The following is an 18,870-nucleotide window of genomic DNA, read 5'->3' on the forward strand; positions in this document are numbered from 1 at the left end:
GCTCCAAAATAGTCACTAAGAAATAAAAACAAAAATCCTTTAAATATCAGAAGCAGTATTTGAAGTACAACTGAGATTTTGTTTTTCCAGAAACATCTTAACAATATTTTAAATCAGAATACTTGGCTTTCATTAAACCTTTGACCTTTTAGTAAGGACTCTCATAAGCTTAGGATGCTTCTTAGTACGAAAATGTCACACGTGCAGTTTGGTAAACAACATGCTAAGCTCTGTAAATGTATTGATAATAAAAATGAACAAATAATTTCAAAGTGAGTTAAATGTTTTTCTTAGACCTTACTGAAATGAAGAGAAAAACATTTTTTCTCTTTGATTTGAAAACTTTTAGTCTTTTCCCAACATGATGTTGGATGTAAAAGTCCTTTATTAATTACCTGTGAATCTTTGCATTGCATGCATATTTGCTTTTAATAGTGTTGCTTTGATTGGTGTAAAACCTGATTTTATAAGCCTTAGTTAAATGTTTTGTCAGAAAAAAATTGAAGCAGGCATTATGGTTAGTAAAATAGAAAAGCAGAGAAGTCATATGGATATCTTTCTGAAGCTATTTTTTCTTGCTGATATTATAAAAAATACTACACATAGGGTTTTAAATATTTCTCCATAATTGTGATGGAATTCATATCCTGCAGTCATTGGTTAGTTCAATGTTTTATGTTAATGTTATAATAAATGCCCATTAGTTATAATTGAGTAGAAAGGAGCAAGCAAGCAGCATATCTAATGACTAATTTGAGTGTTCTGAGCAAGTACTTAAACATTTTCAGTAATTCTGTATCCAGAGGACAATATTTTGGAAGGAAATCAAACACAACGACTGTCACAATTGAAGCATCTTCATGTAGGGCCTTGGCTCCCTCTTTGTTCCACCTTCACTTTTGCAGTTTCAAAATATATTTTCAATCACTTCTTGGCCTTTTGGCTAAGATCAAGTGTAAAAGATATTTTCAAATTTAAAACCGTTTTTAGACTAATGTGAGGTTTTTGCTGGCAAATTTTTTAAACCTTCTCAGATCACAGTGAGACACAAAAGTTTACTTTTTCCCTTCACTTTTCAGGAACACCCCTCAAAATCTAATGTGCACAAGTTACCTAGGGTCTTGGTGAAACACAGAATCCTCAGAGCCAGCCTAGACAGGAGGCTGAGAGCCTGCATTTCTGAATAGCACCAGGGCGATTCTGAGAGTGCTGGATGTCTGGGAGCAGATTCTGAGCTCTGATCTGCTGCACCTTAGCAGCCCTACACTTAGTCTCTATCCTGAATTTTTCTAACGGAAGATGTGAAGGATTCCAAGAGATGACTGTGTAAAATTCTTGTGATCTGCTACCCACATAGGATGGGAACCTTCGTGTTCCATTGTCAGCACGACATTTCAGAGTACACCTGTGACCCCTTTCCCTTCCCACGGTGGACAGTGTCAAACTGCAGCAGACTTCAGCAGTCGCAGGTAGACATGGAGGCTTTATCAGACTTCTGTGAAAATGTTTGGCTACCGAGAGAGTGGAGCTGGCCTGGTGTGTCAAAACGTCATGGTGATGAGAAAGTGAGACAGTCCTTGGCAGTGTAAGGAGGCTTTCTCAGGAAAACAAATTAGGATGCCCTGACAGCTCTGAAAAAGCTGTTCTTCTGGAGATTTGGTTTCTTCCAATATTCTCTGAGCACAGTATCTCAATTTCTCAGAAAGCTGCAGTTACAGCCTAGGAAATGCCTCGTAGCCTGGTCACAGCTCGGGGTGCTGTGGTGAGTGTCCTGAGGAGTCCTTACCTCCCTACCAAGGTGCTCCTGCCGTCTCCCAGCTTGAATAAAACTTCCACTTTGTCGGGGCGTTCACACCCCGGACCATATTTTATCGGGTGAGAGTACAGATGACTCCTTTCCTTCTTCGTCATTAATTAATAAACATTAATTAAGTGCCCACTATAGGCAAGGCTGTGGTAGGTACCGAGGAAGACATGAAGATTAATACGTCATGGCGCTGCCCTCAGGGGACTGAATACAGCAGAGATCAGAGCGTGTGGCTGGGATGCAGGGTGTCATTAATTAATAAACATTAATTAAGTGCCCACTATAGGCAAGGCTGTGGTAGGTACCGAGGAGACATGAAGATTAATACGTCATGGCGCTGCCCTCAGAGGACTGAGTACAGCAGAGATCAGAGCGTGTGGCTGGGATGCAGGCAGGGAGGGGCCGTGCTTGCTTAAGCTACCGATGGGGCCGGAAGAGGGTTTGTCCAAGTGCGGGATGATTTCCAGCCCCGACCATGAAGTGGAAGAAGTAGAAAGTACAGTGGCTTTGTACGCAAGCTTTGAATCATGAGATGGACGTGGCGGCTGGGGCTACAGCTGAATAAAATGAGACGAGAGGAGCTAGGACGAGGGGTCAGGGTCGGAAAGCCCGGAAGTGGCAGAGCAGTGGCTCCACGCTGGTACCGGGCTGCCAGTCCACCCACAGGGGCCCTGACATCCAAGGCCAGACCCTGCCACTGCACTGTGACCACGGGCCCCAGCCAGAGGGAGGGGCGGGAACCACTTCGGACCTCAGGGACAGGATGGCAACCGGGAGGTTTGCTTTTAGCTGAAAGGGGGAAGAAAAATCATTTCACACTTACGTGGTTTTATTTGAAGGTTTGTTTGGGTTTTTTTGCAAAAATATGTGGATTTTTAGCAGCCTTTTTGATGCACTTTTATTTTTATGAACATACAAGGCTCTGTTTCTGTACGCATGCTTCAGGTGTACCCCTTTATACAAGTGTGACTTGCCACTAAAACACACAAATGTGCGAATTGCATCTGGCTAGCCATCAGATTTGATTTTTTTTTCTTAAGCTGTGTTATTACCTACTAGGCACTTTCCATCCCACATTTGTTTGAAACAGATAATACCTCATCATGGCTTTTCACAGCAAAGAAGGGCATTTTAATGAAAATGCCACTTTTAATAAGATGCCTCAATAATAGGTAGCCTTGGTTGTTCCAGCTAAGATATTAATCTCTGGCACCTTTTTTCTAGAAATCGGTAAAATAAGGTAGAAGGAATTTGTTTTGCAACACAGTGTTAAGGAAGTTGGAAAAATAATTGTCTTTAGGTAGGGTTTATTATATATACATATAAAATCGTCTTTAGGTAGGATTTACTGTATATATAAAGTAAGCTTCTCAATATTTACTACATTACATTCTATTTCTTAATGTTTTTTATTACTATTAAGAACCAAAACTTAAAATAAACTAGTAGTCAAGCTGGACAAATTTTAATTAATGCATTTCTACTTTTTCAAATTTTACACTTTCAAATTTGTTTTCAGAGTTGGAATAAACAAACATTAGGCAAAAATAATTCAATTTTCTGTACTATAGTGATTTTGCCACCGCATGAAGAGAAAACTGCACATGTCTAGGTTTACAAGTAAGAAAATTCTCTTTGTTTTATTGTGGCATAGGTGGGTCTTTGATCCCAGGTTCAATTGCCCAGGCTGGCTCACACCTGCAGTCCTCCTGTCTCAGCCTCCCAGAGTGCTGAGATTACATACGTGTGCTCCACCAAGCCCAGCTAGAAAATTCTGAGACGGTATATTTCTGTGTTCTCCTACATCTTCTTTATCAGTGACTGTGTCAGTAATGTGGGGAGAACATCTATAATTGAGGGCAGGCTGAATAATACATCTTCTCATTTCCTTGAGCCTAAAGGTAGCAGAGATTTGGAAATAAAGATCGTCATAAAGGAGTCATTGACTCATCCAGGCGTCCTCAGTGCACACTGCGCTTGCGGTCATGTGTAGCGGGGACCGGCTGGTGCCGAGTTGGGCAGGTGCGTCCTCGGTCTGGAGCCCTGGGAGCACATGCACATCTGTGACTCCTTGGGAATAAAAGGACGGGCGGACATGAGCAGGGGCACTGGAGAAGCAACCACCAGAGCTATCAGAACTGAAATGCACAGCTCAGTGGGCTCAGTGCGCTGACTTCTGGCACAGGGAAAGACTGGGCTCCCGGGATGGGCTGTGTGTGCCCTATTTACTGGAACTCCGACCCCAAGGAAGCACATGGAAATGCCTCACACAGCGGGCACTGCGTGTTTCCAGACTCTCCCAAACCTCGCTCTGATAATTTGCTAACAGTTAGCCTGGAATTTTTTTTTTTTAATAAAAATGGAGCATTTTCAATACTACCTTGTTGTTACATAGTGTTTTGTGCCATATTGGGTATTGGTCATTGCCAGCATGAATGTTATATTGGATTTGTATTAAATCAGACCAACTGAAAAAGTGAAACACAGAAAGCTTTTATTTATTTGTTTGTTTTGAGACAGGGCCTCACTATCTAGTTCAGACTGCTCTGAAACTCACTGTGTAGCCCAGGCTGGTCTCAAACTCACAGAGATCCTCATGCCTCAGCCTCCCCAGTGCTGGGATTATAGGTGTGCACCACCATGCCCAGCTTATAAAAGCTTTTAAAACAAGAAATCAAGCTGGAGAAGTCTGAGACTACCAGTAAATTCACACATCAGTGATTCCCAAAGAGATGAGGGATTCTGAACATGCACCTTACTGATATGAGGCTGTTTTGAATGTGGAATTTGCACAGCAGTCTAACATAATGACACAGAGAGCAGGATATTGCGCCCACTGGACTGTGTGTGGTAGAACCCCCCAACATACATGCAGTAGAACCTGCAAAATCCCTCTGTTAGGAAATACAGATCACAGTCATCTTCATGCTGCGACAGTGCCTAAACTATAACTGAGTCATCAAAATAAAGTTAGTTTAGAAATCTGTCTTCTGTGTGAGTTTTCTCCTCTACCCATGATTATTTCATCTGGTCTTACTCCTCTTCACTGTGTCAGGAAGTGCTGTGTTTTGGATGCTGTGAGTCATATTTTGATCATTTTGGTATGTCATCCGCACTTCAGAGTCACCTGTCCCTCTGTGGAGTTAGTGCCCGAGTAGATTATAATTAAAGGGCACCATGTAAGTAGTGCATAAAACAAGATTTCTTACCTTTCACTTTTACTAATGGCTATAAGTAAGTACAATTTTCACCCAAAACAGAGAATGAATTAGATGGATGTGACAAGTCCTTCTAGGTGTGACACATTTTTTATTTCTAATCATGAGTAAATTTGCTCTGTCTCTGTGGATTTCTATGCATAGCAGAAGATTGTACACCCCTGATAACAGCACAGGCTGCCTGGGAGTCTTCTAGATCCTGCAAAGATATAACAGAAGAACAGAAAATCAAGTCAACCACACAGGTTTTTGAGAGATCCACATTTTGAATAGTCTTCCTGGGCTTACAAGCTAAGTTGTAAGTTGACTTATTGTTGAATTAATCATTTTCCTTATCTTTATGCCAGTCATATGATTGATGTCTCTTGCCTCTCGTGGCTAACTCAAAGCCCACAGTACCCTCTGAGAATCTGGGAGCCCTGGGCAGAGGCAATAGCCCTGTCTGTAGGTGAAAGGTGGACAGTTTAACCAAAGCCGAGGTAGACCTTTTTGCCCTTTCACAAGACTTTGAAATCTCACAAGATAAAAGGTTAAAAAATAGGAAGACCCTTGTTCTCAGGAAGATTTAAGAGTTTTTGTGATCACATCCAATGCTCTGTGGGGATTTATATGGCATTAGAGAGAAGGAAAAAAAGGCTGCCTGAACCAAGAATTCCCAATATTGCACTTTATTTAAAAATATATTCTACTTTGAGTTTTGGGGGCTTTAAGTGATTCTCCATATTTTACCTATTTGGAGTTAGGTGGAGAGAGCATGCTAGTAGAAATCAGAACCTTGCTTTCTTTAAGAATGTGTCAGGTGGGGCTTCTCCAAGCTGTTTCTGAAATTAGTAGTATTCCAAGGAATGTGAACAGCACTGAGTGGCATGACGCATGGTGAGAACTTAACACAGGGCCAGGAACACAGCCCATGCACAGTAAAGGGGCTTTGTTGCTGTTGCCTTATTTTAAGAACTGGTACAGCTTTGTGATGAAACTAAACACAGTCTAGTCTAGCTCCTCCTGCATTCATTCTAGCACAATAAAGTTTTTTTTTTCTTTAACTGAGTTTATTAGTGCATTTTAGGGATACAGTACAGTTACATTCATTGTTGGGATCTTGTACCTCTACATGACAGGTCTTGGTTCGCATTTTTTCCCCTTGTCCCTGCCCTCCCTTCACCCCCTCGTCCCCTCTCCATCTACAAACACTGTATTTCCATCTTTTCATTATCTCACATTTTTTTCTTTTCCCTTATTACCCTTCCCCTACCCTTCCCACCTTCCCTACACCTTTAGCCCCTTTCTTCCCATTACACAATGTCAGTGATCTTATTAGGATCTTATGTATTATTACAGTTTATTTAAAACCCTATTTAAATCTGTTTAGCTAGTTTTCCAAACATAAACAGAACCTGCTTTCATGGAATAAGTTGGGAGCTAGTTTGGGAAATCAGCCAAGCCACGGACTGTTAGTAAATGCATCGCCAATAATTGTATACATACTGACTTCTCCCTGTGCCAGCCACTAAGAACTGCAGAGATTACACAGAAATGGGACAAGGCACTTCTTCTTTTTTACCTAAAAATAGGAAAAAGGAGTGTTAGCCACAAAAAATGTGAAGATGATACATAAAAACTTGTTGGATTGGGTGGTACAGAACTCAGTAGTTGGAAAGACACAGGGAAAAAGTTTAAGGCTAAAACACACTCGGATAATTTTGTGAAAATTGAGCTGCTGTAGGAGGCATTGAATGAATGAATCCCAAAAGACTGGCAGACCTGGAATCAGCAAAGACAAGGACATAGAGAAGATGCTAAATGACTGAGAAAGTATGGAAGGACAAGAAGGAGCCACAGGCAGAGGTCAAGTAACAAAAGCAATGCTTCAGCCAGAGAGCTCTGAAAAAGAGGCTCATGGCCGACAGTGCAGGTGCCCTGGCCACAGTGCCATGCTGCAGCCTGGGCTGAGCGGGGTGACTCTGCACGCAGTCGGGTGCTGGCTCACCTCAGTCATTTACTGTGTGAACTTGTTCCGGCACGAGTTTCCATTCATCAAATGAAGACAGGAATATCATTCATGCCATGAGGTTATTGCAGGGTTTACATGATGTGCATGAAGATGTCTTAGAACCGCAGTCATTAGCTCTAATTAGCTGTGATAGAAGGGAAAGAAAGCAAGCACATCCAAGGTGTCAGGGACGTAGCCTCTAGCCCTCTCTGGAATGTCAAGGGCCCATGCCCTCAGCAGCAGCCCCTCACTGCCACTCATGTTGCCCTCACCTTCTTACCTTGCATCTGTTTTCTCTGCTGCAACCAGCTCTGTCCTTCCAAAATGCAGATCACATGACTGCACTCCCCACTAGAACTTTCCCTGACTTCCTGTCCACCCTGGAGAGCCCTGCCTCTCTGAGCTGCCTGCGTCCTCATGGAATTTTTCTCTCACCATCTGCACTCCTGAAAGTACAGTAACGACTCCTCGAGATCGCTCCCATGTAACAATGCCATTCCTTCTTTGATTGTGCATAGGAAATGCATATGATACACATTTAGAGACACAGAAGCATCTGTGCTGTGTCTGAAGGGTGAATTGAAACAGGTGGTAAGGTACCATGAAGGACATTCAGCTTTCCGACTTGGGTTGTCTTGGTTACCTGAGGATTAAGCAGGCAGTTATCCAAATATCCATGCTATTTCAGGGTTATACGTGTGTTTTCCTTTAAGTTATATTCTTCTTTAAAACTTTTGTATAATCAAAGCAGAAAAAGGAATACGATGAAATAAATCTCCCTGCCCACCCTTGAGCGTCTTATAGCCTCCTACTTTGAGTTTCTTGTGGATTCTCCTGGACACACGTTGCACACTTTTTGCATTTTGACATGCTTGTGTACTTACACAAGGCCACACTTGCAGGCATGTGGGACTTGTATGCAGTCAAATTTTCCAGTGTTTTCAGAGTTGTGGTTCATGCTTAGACTTAATGTATCCCAAGATTATAAAACATTTTCATGATTTCTTCAAAAACATGTATGGATTTTTTAATATTTAAATTGCTGATACTGTGATAAAATATAAGAATTGATCCTACTGAATTTTTGCAGAGCGTTTTTTTTCGTCCTCTAATAATCCACCGTTTTGCTACTCATTTAAATTGTTACTGAATCACAGACTTTAGTCTGATATGTACTGAGCCTGTTTACAGGTTTTATGCCCTGTTATAGCAACTGGTCTACCACTGCCTTACAAAATGTTATAATATCTGCTAGGGATAGAAAAACATTCTTCCTGTCCTTCTGTAGATTCTACCTCGTGATGCACACTTGAACAGGTACACACATATGTGCACATATCTGTGTATGTATTTGTCCAGAAAAATATGGGCCGTTATACCAGTTACTACCGGTTTCTCCTGTCCTCCTTTGGGCCAGCTTTGCTCTGTTGGTCCCTTCATTAGTAAACTATATAAATCTTTGCTGTGTGCTCACTACATTTTTGCATAGAAACAATGTTTGTAACTTTATTAAAATTACACTTTGACAACATGAATAAAGCTGCACTTATTCTCCTTTGCATAGTTAGGCTAATTTCCAGTGCTATTGGGAGAAAGCAGTGACACTTTTCCAAAAAAAAAAAAAAAAAAAGACTTTAACTTTTGCATTAAAGTGATTATAAAATACTTTAAAATTCTTTCAGTGCTTTTTGAATACCAACAGATAGTAGAAGAATAACTCATCAACAGCTTACTTACATGTTATTGTTTCTCAACACTGCAGACGAGAATATTGTGAATTATTTCAAGCACAAGCTAGTCATTTCTCAAGTAATCAATTATGCCTCATGTGAATGGAACAGAAAGGGAACTGGCTTGAAGGTTCAGCAGTCATTGTACACAGTAAGAATATATATATTCTTATTATATATAATGCATACATTACATTTTTATACTGGAAATACATCAGAAAGCTGCAAAAGCCAGTGGATTAAGTATCCTTTGGCCAAGGGTACTAAAACGTAAGTGCTTTAGGCAGGAACTAAAGGATCACAACTAGCTTGACATCAGAATATTCAAAAAACCCACATATTTAAAGTAATAACTAAGGTGTTCTTTTTTGCACCCCTGTGAATTCTGCATGCACCCACTTCTCTGTAGGATGAACCTGCCTGTTAGTGGAGGCTGCTTGCCCAATCTGCTTTTCAACTCTTGTGCTTATGATGCACGGATCACAGAAGTGGAAAGGAAAGCTTTATAAATCTGTCTAAATCACGTCACTACATTGCAGAGTAAAATTCATCCAAGGTGACAATGACATTGAAACTGAAAATGAAATTTAGGCAGAAGGATTTTGAAATATCCATTAGGAAAATAAAAACTAAAAGTAACCCTCTCTCATGTGTGAGATAGAACAAACACCATGCTTGTCTCTATTTTAGAGTCAGTGAGTGGAGTGTAGAACACTCTGCCTCATTCCACCTTCCTAATGTATCTTTAAATTCAAATGTCATTTAGCTCTCTTCACTACGGAGAGCTCTGTGTAGCTGGTCTAACAAATTCAATGTTTTGAAATGAAAACATGGTATAGAGCTGGACACACAAAAAGACACCCAAATGTATTTTTATATCAGAATCTCTTCCATCAAATTGCCATTCATGTTACAATATATTATAATATAATATATAATATAATATAATATAATATAATTTTGTCACGGAGTTTTAGTTCTTCATACAAATAAGCAAATTTTGCTGAAATTATTCCATTCTGAGATAGCCTCTTAATTTGGGAATTTCTAATAGGATAAAAAAATAGGTTCAAAATTCATTACCCAATGTGGGATGGTAAATGATCCATGATTTTTATGAGTGACTGATTTCTGGCATGATATCAACTCTGCCAAGCAGTTTTAAATTCACAAAAGGTAGGCATGAATTTGGATACTTCTTTAACTAAAAGTGTGATTTCATTCTATTACTGCTGTCTGGAATAGTGACTCAGAACTCAGGGACCAGCTTTGTGGGTGCAAGTGAGTAGAGCTTATATTGAGTAATACCCTGGAGGTATTATTCGAATTACTTTGGACTTCCTTTAGAGTTTCTGACTGGTTCTTCTTTTGATTCACTGCTTTCCTCTGACATCCAGCACTTCTGATGGTGGCCTTTGTGAACCATTGTTGGGGCTGTTTCCTTCAGGAATGTTAAGATAAAGTTCTTTCATCTCTGGGACAGGAGGTCTTGTACTCGCCCTTTGACAGTGTCTTACACCTGAATTCCACCCTTATGGAGTTCAAATTTGGAAGTGGTCAAAGAAGTGTTCTACGAGGCTTTGCTGTTCAGAGCACAGAGCAGTAAGGGCTGGTCCAAGGCCACCTCAAAGGTGGGCTTTCTGGAGAAAGCCAGCAGGAGTAGCTGAGCCCCGAAAAGTCAGGGAGCTGATGTGCTGCTGAATTTCCCCAGGTGGCCCCAGCTGAGCTTCTCATACCTTTCCCCTCTCGCAGGCAATAGAGTTTAACTCAGTGAAGGGAGCCAGATATAAAAATGTTCTCAGGGCAATTGCCAGTGAAAACTTTCCTAGGGCAAAGAAATAATGAGTTCCAAAGCCTAAGCAAAACTATTTTCTCTGTAAACAACCAATATCAGAGTTTACAGTAGGAAGAAAAAGAGGAAAAGAAAGTTAAGAAAGAAATGTATTCCTGCTAGCTCTTTGGACTTCATATATACAAGTGTGGAAATGTTACAGGGACTGCTGCAGGGTATTTTTGGCTATGATCTGAAGTGAATTATTGTCAAGTAGAGACCATCCTGCCTTTGGGTCTTAGGCATTAGTGAGTCACCATGCTGTGCAAACAGCAGCAGAGCTTACACAGAATCTTGAGCCCCACTGCTGCTCCCCTGAACCAAAAGTTCCAATATTAACAGATCCAGATGACTCTGGTGACATGAGAATTCCAGGAGCTGCTATTTAAATGACGTCACTCCTCTGCTGTTAGATACCTGCTAAAATGAATAGTTCCAAAGATAAAGTCACGAAAGAGACAGGATGAACTGTTTTAAAGGTATTAGCACAAATTACTAAATTGCTCTGTGGGAAGGTATTGTATGACTTTTATCTGTACCAGCAGAGTATGAAAGTATCTGTCTCACTGTACCCTTGTCCATGTTGGACAATATTTTTTTAATTCTGAAATTTGTATTTTCTATTTGTATGGTGTGGTGTGAGGAGGGATCTAGGTTTACTACCCAGAAACCAGTTGTAATGGAGTGAATGAATGAATGACTCTCCTTTTCTGTATTTAGCTGATACATTGTTACTTTATCTTGTTTTTGTATTATACAGTTTTCGAACTTTTCATTTTCTGACTTCTATTTTTGTATCAGGACCATACTATCTTAATTGTGGTGGATTGCTTCTAGGATAGAATGTGTGCTTTTAGTAGTTAAATTTTTCATCTTGACCTATGTCTGAGATTTCTCCCTATCATACTTTCAACTACAAATCCCTACTGTAACATCTTATGCATGTTTTCATAGCAATGACAGATCTATGAGAAGATCAGCTTTCTACATCATTTTTTTTCTTTATATTGAGTTTATTGGTACAATCTAGGTATACAATACAATTACATTCATCATTGGGATTCTGTACCTTTACATAATAGGTCTTGATTCTCATTTTTTCCCCTTGTCCCTGCCCTCCCTTCACCCCCTCCACCCCCTCCCCATTTACAAACACTTTGTTTCCATTTTTTCAGTTTCTCATATTTTTTTCCTCTCTTTTATTACCTTTCCCCCACCCTTCCCACCTTCCCTACACCTTTAGCCCTTTACTTCCTATTTCACATTATTAATTATCTCATTAGGATCCTGTGTACTATTATAGTTTTTCACACCAAAGAACTACATCACTTTTTATATACATATAATAAATAAAGTAGAATTTCACCTTAACACTCAAAATGCTGGTATCTTTTTACCATATGCTGATTTTTCTTTACCACATTTGTAACATAAGGTTTTATAAAGCACCAAAACTTATAGAATCCCTGCAATCAACTAGCCCAGAGATTAAAAATGAGAGCAAATTAAAATAAAAGAATTCAGAAGCTCTACTCTTAAAGAATTTGCAAAGTAACAGAATTCACGATTCATGAAGATTCAATAATTTAAATTAGATTTAGGACATATATTCAGACACAATAACTAATGAGATAGAGGACATCATGTAAGCTTGCATTAGTTTCTAGGGTAACTATCATAACAAAGTCCCACCTAAATGATTGAGAATTGGTCTACATAAATCTGGAGTCTAGACATCTGAAATCAAGGTGCTGGATGAGCCACAGCCTCGCTCCTCTTTTCCAGGTGTCACAGGCAACCTCATTTTCCTAGGCTGCAGCTGTGTAACTACAATCTCTGGCTCCATCCTCTCATGACTTTCTCCTTTCTGTGTCCCTTCCTTTCTTGCAAGGAGACCCACATGAAAGGGCCATCCTGCTCCAGTTTGAACTCACCTCACTTAACCATTCCCTCATATGACTATGTTTTTGAATAATGGCCAACTCTGAGGTACTGAATATTAGGGTTTCAATATTTCTTTTTAGGAGACACAATCCACCCATACCACTGTCTTTAAGTCAAAGGTATGAGTAGCACAGTGCAAACTATGCAGGGTGGATCTCCAATCCCTGCTCCCACCCTCTGATGACAATATAGGGAATCAGCTTAGAAATAATAATTAAGATTCAGAATTTGCTATTTTCACCAAGAGTTGGAAATGGTGGATGAAGGATAGAGTTCACTAGTGATTCTGCAAAGTTTATGTCTTAGACTGAAAGAAGACCAAGCTGACTATGTAAATGAATGGTATTGTTTACCCATATAACCCATATATGTCCAATTTTGTTCATCTAAGGGTTATTGATAATAAATGCCTTGTGTTATAGGTCACTGCTAATATGCTCTGAATTGTTTCTCTTGTAATTTATCCTGCTAGTTAGAAATCTTATGTCTACCACTACAATATTTGCATTTCTGATCTAAAATGTTTTTAGTCCATCTTACCTTACACATATGCATATGATTACCCTGTAATTTAAAAGCAGGAAGCCAACACACCTGATTAAAGTAGCTAATTTCTGACATTATCTTTAAAATGAACACATTGCAGAGCAAGGCAGTTGGACTGGTGTCTTCTAAGTCTGCCTTCTCTTAATTTGTTTATTTGCTCATGTGCTTGAACACAATTCCAAAACCACTGTTGTTACAAAGGATAGATCATAAAAATTGATTTTGAGATAGCCACATAAATATAGAGATTAGTTTCATCTTCATTTTAAAATGAAGACACGAGTAAATGGAGGTTCAGATTCTTCTTTTCAGTCCTAAGAAACATTACCTTAGACATAGACAAAGCAATGTTACTTAAGTTTATTCTGACTAGGAACCTCTTCAACACAAGAAGAATTCATTTAACTTTTGTCATTTGCTCAATGTTCTCTGATTAGTGATGTTCACAAAAGAATAATTCCCCCAATTTTTGAAATTTGGTAAAAACTTTAGTGCTTTGGTAAAAGAAATGATATCTGTATTTGCCTAGATTGCTGGGTTTTGTATAACTCTGGTAATGCCCATGTAAAACTCTTTTTTTAAAAGTATGGAACCAAGTTCTTTCGATTTATCTTAAAGGTAAATGTTTTTTTATTATCTAGGAAAATTTAAATAGGATCTTATTTTCCGTGCTTTTGAAAAATTGCTATGAGGAAGTCAGAATCTTTCCTTTAGCTGAAACCTTTAGTACCACAGTAGAATCTGTTGTATGGCATTTTGACTTCCACATAACTGATCAGGAGCTGTACTGTGTAATGCTTAAATACATGCTTCCTCATAAATGTTAGTAAGTGACTTAATTTTCCCAAAATGTTAGAGCCTGCATGCCATCTTTATGAAGTTAAAAGACTCATGCTGTTCTTTATACATTTGATATTTACAGTTGAAAAGCTTGTAGTGTAAGAAATCTAGTTCACAGTTAGGTATTTAACTTGACATTTTATAAATCATGCACATTCAAGCACTCAGTCCTCTCAGCCTGTTTCTAGCTAATTGTGAATTAAATGGTATATGTGGAGGCTAGGCACTGTGTCTTGATTAATAACTAAACTTGCCACAATTATTTTTATCAGGCCACTCAAAAATACATTTTGTTAAACATTTCTATTTTACCCACATCTAGAAAATATATTGGGTAATACTGCCCCACAAAATACTAGAGAGAATTCTAGCTTCTTCACACAGCAATTTTTATAGCTTTACCTACCAGTAAACTGATGTGAAGTATTTTCAAATTATAGATCTTCTTTGATGACAAAAGAATAACTTCATCTCAATATATACATAACTTGTTCTTGGGAGACCTGAAAGCAAACTGCCACATGTATTCTGAAAACTATGCACTGCTAAAGATATGGCCAACATTATGAGTTTCAAATGATTCACAACCAGCAGTAACGCGATGAACAGAAACCAGCTATATATCCCAATTCTTTAGCAAGAAAAATGTAGTTGACAGATGAGTTATTTCCAAAGATTGATTTCAATATACAAATTTGTATTTATTCCCTATCTTGAGTATCTCAGCTCAGAGATCATAAATGTTGCTTTAGATTAAACAGAGAAAAAATAAATAAGCTAAAGTCAATTTTTGGCTTTAAATCTGATCAAACCACAATGCATTTTACCCTAGACCTGTTCAGAGAGCTGACTGCCCTGAGTTCAGGATATTTTTCCTCCAATATGAAAGGAACTCGTAGGTAACTTTGCACCTTCTTGCAGATATCACCTACATCTGAGCAGCCCAGGAAATTAAAAACAGAAAAAATACTCCTTCCATCCAATTGTTTTTAGTTTACTCAAGTTCTCTTTCCTACACATTTCTAATTCTTCCCCTGTCATACTTGTCTTCATATTTCCTCTAGTTGTAATTTCCCTAAAAAATGTCCTGGGAAATTATCTGACAAAGATAATTTGAAGTAATAGGTAGATGCCTAATCCACCCTTTTGTGGCATTTCCAGGGCAGGACCTCTCCTGAGTGTTGGTCGGTTTCAGGTGTCTGCATTCTAAAGCTAGTATTCCAGTGTGAGAAACATCTGGGGTCATTAAGGACAGATCCACCTGTGGGGTGCTTTCCAGATCCCACTAAAAATGAATAAGCAAGCAAGTGGAAAAAAACAAAACACAAAGCAAAGTTGGAATTGGTTCCCAAATCTTGTCTTGCTGAACCCTGTTTTCTGCTGTTTCTTCTGCACAAATGCAAGTACAACTGATGTAGAGGTGGATAATAATTTCCTCAATAGATAAATATACTCACTCTTGCTGACCCTTAGCTCACCACTGTTACATCTGATATATTTATAAAATTAATCATAAATGTGAAAAAAGCTACAAAGTTCAGCAATACTTTTCTTTTGTTCATCCACTAATTTCATTCTTGAATTTGGTCTCAGGATGATTCAGGCCAAGCTCTAATCTGTGATCACTGGTCTAAGGCAGCCACACAAAAGCTTTCTGTACACAGATCAACCTCCAGAGTCACCTTTGGAGAGCCCCAGGAAGGGTGTGGAAACGTGTGAGGCACAGTCTGTGTCACAGCTTCACTGAACAAGAATTCCAAACAAACGCACCATTTGGGGCAACATTTCCCTTTCATCTCCATGTGAGGCTCTGCTTCTCTCCACTAATTTCTCAAATCCATGTCTTCCATTGATAGATAAGACATGAATTCCATGAAGAGTGGTTGCCATCCAGGTTTCACTACAGCAAAATGGAGTGGATGGGGAAGCAAGATCCACATAAACACGTGCTGCATGATTCCCACTTACTTAAATCATCTGAATTTTGGAAAGTAGTCAGAAAGGGCAAAAAGTCAATAATGAGTCACAGAGACCTTCCATGAAGAAAATTAAAATAGCTCGAACACCAGCTCATCCTCCCACCAGATGGCAGGCACCAGGCTCAATGCAGAGTCACAGGCTGGTGCCATGTTTGGTCCCTTGAGAGCCACAGCCCATGTGAGGTTCAGCCCTGCACCCTGGTCACAAGACCTCTGACTCAAAGAGGCCCCTTTGGCCTCCTCTGGAGCCGTGCCATTTCCAGCAGGTGCCACTGATTGGCTGTGACACAGCTCCAGGTGGGTGAGTTTTATGGCATTGCTCCAGCTTGGACTCAGAGCCACCTCTGCTGTGCGGTCCAGCCTGAAATACGGGCCTCCTCTGGAGCAGTGCCGTTTCCAGTGGGCACCACTGATTGGCTCTGACACAGCGCCAGGAGGGTAGCTGCACAGGCACCCCTGAGCACCATCCCCACCCCCACCACAGTTATTAGATCCCCTGACTGAGCCAGTCCTTGGATGCACTCTGCAGAGGCATGGCAGGCTATGAAGGGTGGTGATTGATCCTATTATGTTCCTGATTGTATCGATAGGGATAAAGGATAGGGATTGATTTGATGAGTTGTTTTCTCAATTATGAAAATGAGAATGTCTATAAGTCATTAAAGAATCAAAGACTGGGATGTACAATATCAGGAAGATTTAATGACCCAGAGATAGAATCAAGGGCAACGCAACAACAAAAATAAAGATGAGAAAACACTTAAGCAAGCCACAAAAACAGACTTCTGGTCCACCAATGGCAAACACTAGGGCAAAGGAGGATAAAAAATCAGATAGTGAACCTCCAGGACACTCAGAACTCACAGCGCAGGAAGTTAAAAAAAACTGATCAATCAAGCTCTATAAAAATTCAAAACAGAAATTATTTCCCAGATAAGCATAAAGATGGTGAGCAAAATGAAAGACATGATTCGAGACTCCAGAACAGAAACTGACAAAAAAATAGATGAGCTTTGGAATGTAATAGAAGTCATGAAAGCCCAGCATAAGAAAGAAATGGAAACAATGAATTGTCCAAAATAGTAAAGAAATAGAATCCATTAAACAGATTCAAACAGATGTACAGGAGATTAAAACTCTATTGAAAGCATACACAACAGAATAAAAGATTGCGAAGGTAGAATCTCAGATATAGAAGATAGGATAGCAAACAGTGACCATGAAAAGAGAGGTGTCTTAAAAACAGTAAGGGATCATGAGAAGTCGATCCAACAACTCCTAGATGATGCAAAGAAGAATAACATAAGACTGATAGGAATCCATGAAGTACCAGGAGAAAATGCAAATGACTTAAAAAAGCTGTTCAAAGAATTAATGACAGAAAACTTCCCAAACAGAGGCTAAGAATTAGACATACAAATAAGCAAGGCATATAGGACACCACCTAGCCATGATCAAAAAAAATCTACACCTAGACATATAATAACCAAAATCCCAGAAACCCAACAGAAGAACAAAATACTACAAGCAGTAAGAGAAAAGAAACAAATCACATGCAAAGGAAAGCCCATCAGAATCACAGCAGACTTTTCAACACAAACCCTCAGGTCAAGGAGAGGCTGGAGTGAGATATTTCAAGTCCTAAAAGCAAACAACCTACAACCAAGACTGATGTATCCTGCAAAACTCTCTTTCAAAATGGATGGAGAAATAAGATACTTCCATGACAAAGAACACTTGAGAAACTTCATGAATACTAAACAAGCACTACAAAGATTTTTAAACAATATTCTAGAAAAAAAGACAATGAAGATCACAACACCAGGAGGCCCAACAGAGCAAATCAAATATCCAAGGCAAGGAACTAAAAGGAGAGGACAAAAACAAAAAAGAGTCAACAAAAGGACAATAACATGACAATAATAAGTCAGTACATATCAGTTATAACTATCAATGTCAGTGGCCTAAATTCACCAATCAAGAGAAATAGATTGGCAGAAGGGATTAAGAAGCAAAACCCAACAATATATTGTATACAAGAAACACACCTAGTGCAAAAAGAAGCCCATAGACTGAAAGGGAAAGGATGGAAAACAATTCTCCATGTGACAGGAGTCCAGAAAAACACAGGGGTAGCAATCTTATTCGCAGACAAAGCAAGCTTCAAACCAAAGCAGATTAAGAGAGACAAAGAAGGCCACTACATCCTTGTAAAGAGAACAATGCAAGAGGAAGAAATGACAATCATAAACATATATGCACCAAACATAAATGCCCCCAACTATATAAAATAAATATTAAGTAACATGAAAAACCAAATAACCACTAATACAATTGTAGTGGGGGATCTGAATACCCCACTATCACAAATAGACAGATCATCTAGGCAAAAAATCAACAATGAAATACTAGAACTGAACCAAGCTTTTGAACGTAGGGACTTCTTAGATGTCTATAGAGTGTTCCACCCCACAAAATCAGAATATACATTCTTTTCAGCTGCACATGGGTCATTCTCCAAGATAGATCACATACTAGCTCACAAAACAGGTTTGAATAAATGCAAAAGAATTGAAGTTATTCCCTGTATATTATCAGATCACAGTGCAATAAAGCTGGACATCAATAGCATAAGAAACCGTAGGAACTTCACAAACACATAGAAATTGAACAACACTCTCCTGAACATTCAATGGATCACAGAGGAAATTAAAGAAGAAACCAGACAGTTTTTACAAATAAACAAAAATTCCAATACAACATACAGGAATCTATGGGACACAATGAAAGCAGTTCTAAGTGGAAAATTCATAGCACTGAATGACCACATTAGGAAAACAGAGCAAGCTCAAATAAATAACCTAACAATGACTCTTAGACTCCTAGAAAAACAAGAGCAAGAAAAACCCAAAGCTTGAACAAGAGAGGAAATTATAAAGATTAGAGCAGAAATCAATGCAATGGAAACTAAGAAAATGATACAAA

At 39.2% G+C, this 18,870-nt stretch overlaps 1 protein-coding gene and 1 pseudogene across 1 annotated transcript in view; both read left to right on the forward strand.

The window, feature by feature from the left end:
* Nkain2 (sodium/potassium transporting ATPase interacting 2) overlaps positions 1–18,870 on the forward strand; it is a 500,786-nt gene that overhangs the window by 190,510 nt on the left and 291,406 nt on the right. The gene's annotated exons all lie outside the window — the stretch shown is intronic.
* Positions 924–1,064, forward strand: LOC117286080 (annotated as a pseudogene).

The sequence above is a fragment of the Fukomys damarensis genome, unplaced genomic scaffold, assembly GCF_012274545.1.
Source record: "Fukomys damarensis isolate Sample0158 unplaced genomic scaffold, DMR_v1.0_HiC HiC_scaffold_14, whole genome shotgun sequence".
Taxonomy (NCBI): Eukaryota; Metazoa; Chordata; class Mammalia; order Rodentia; family Bathyergidae; genus Fukomys; species Fukomys damarensis.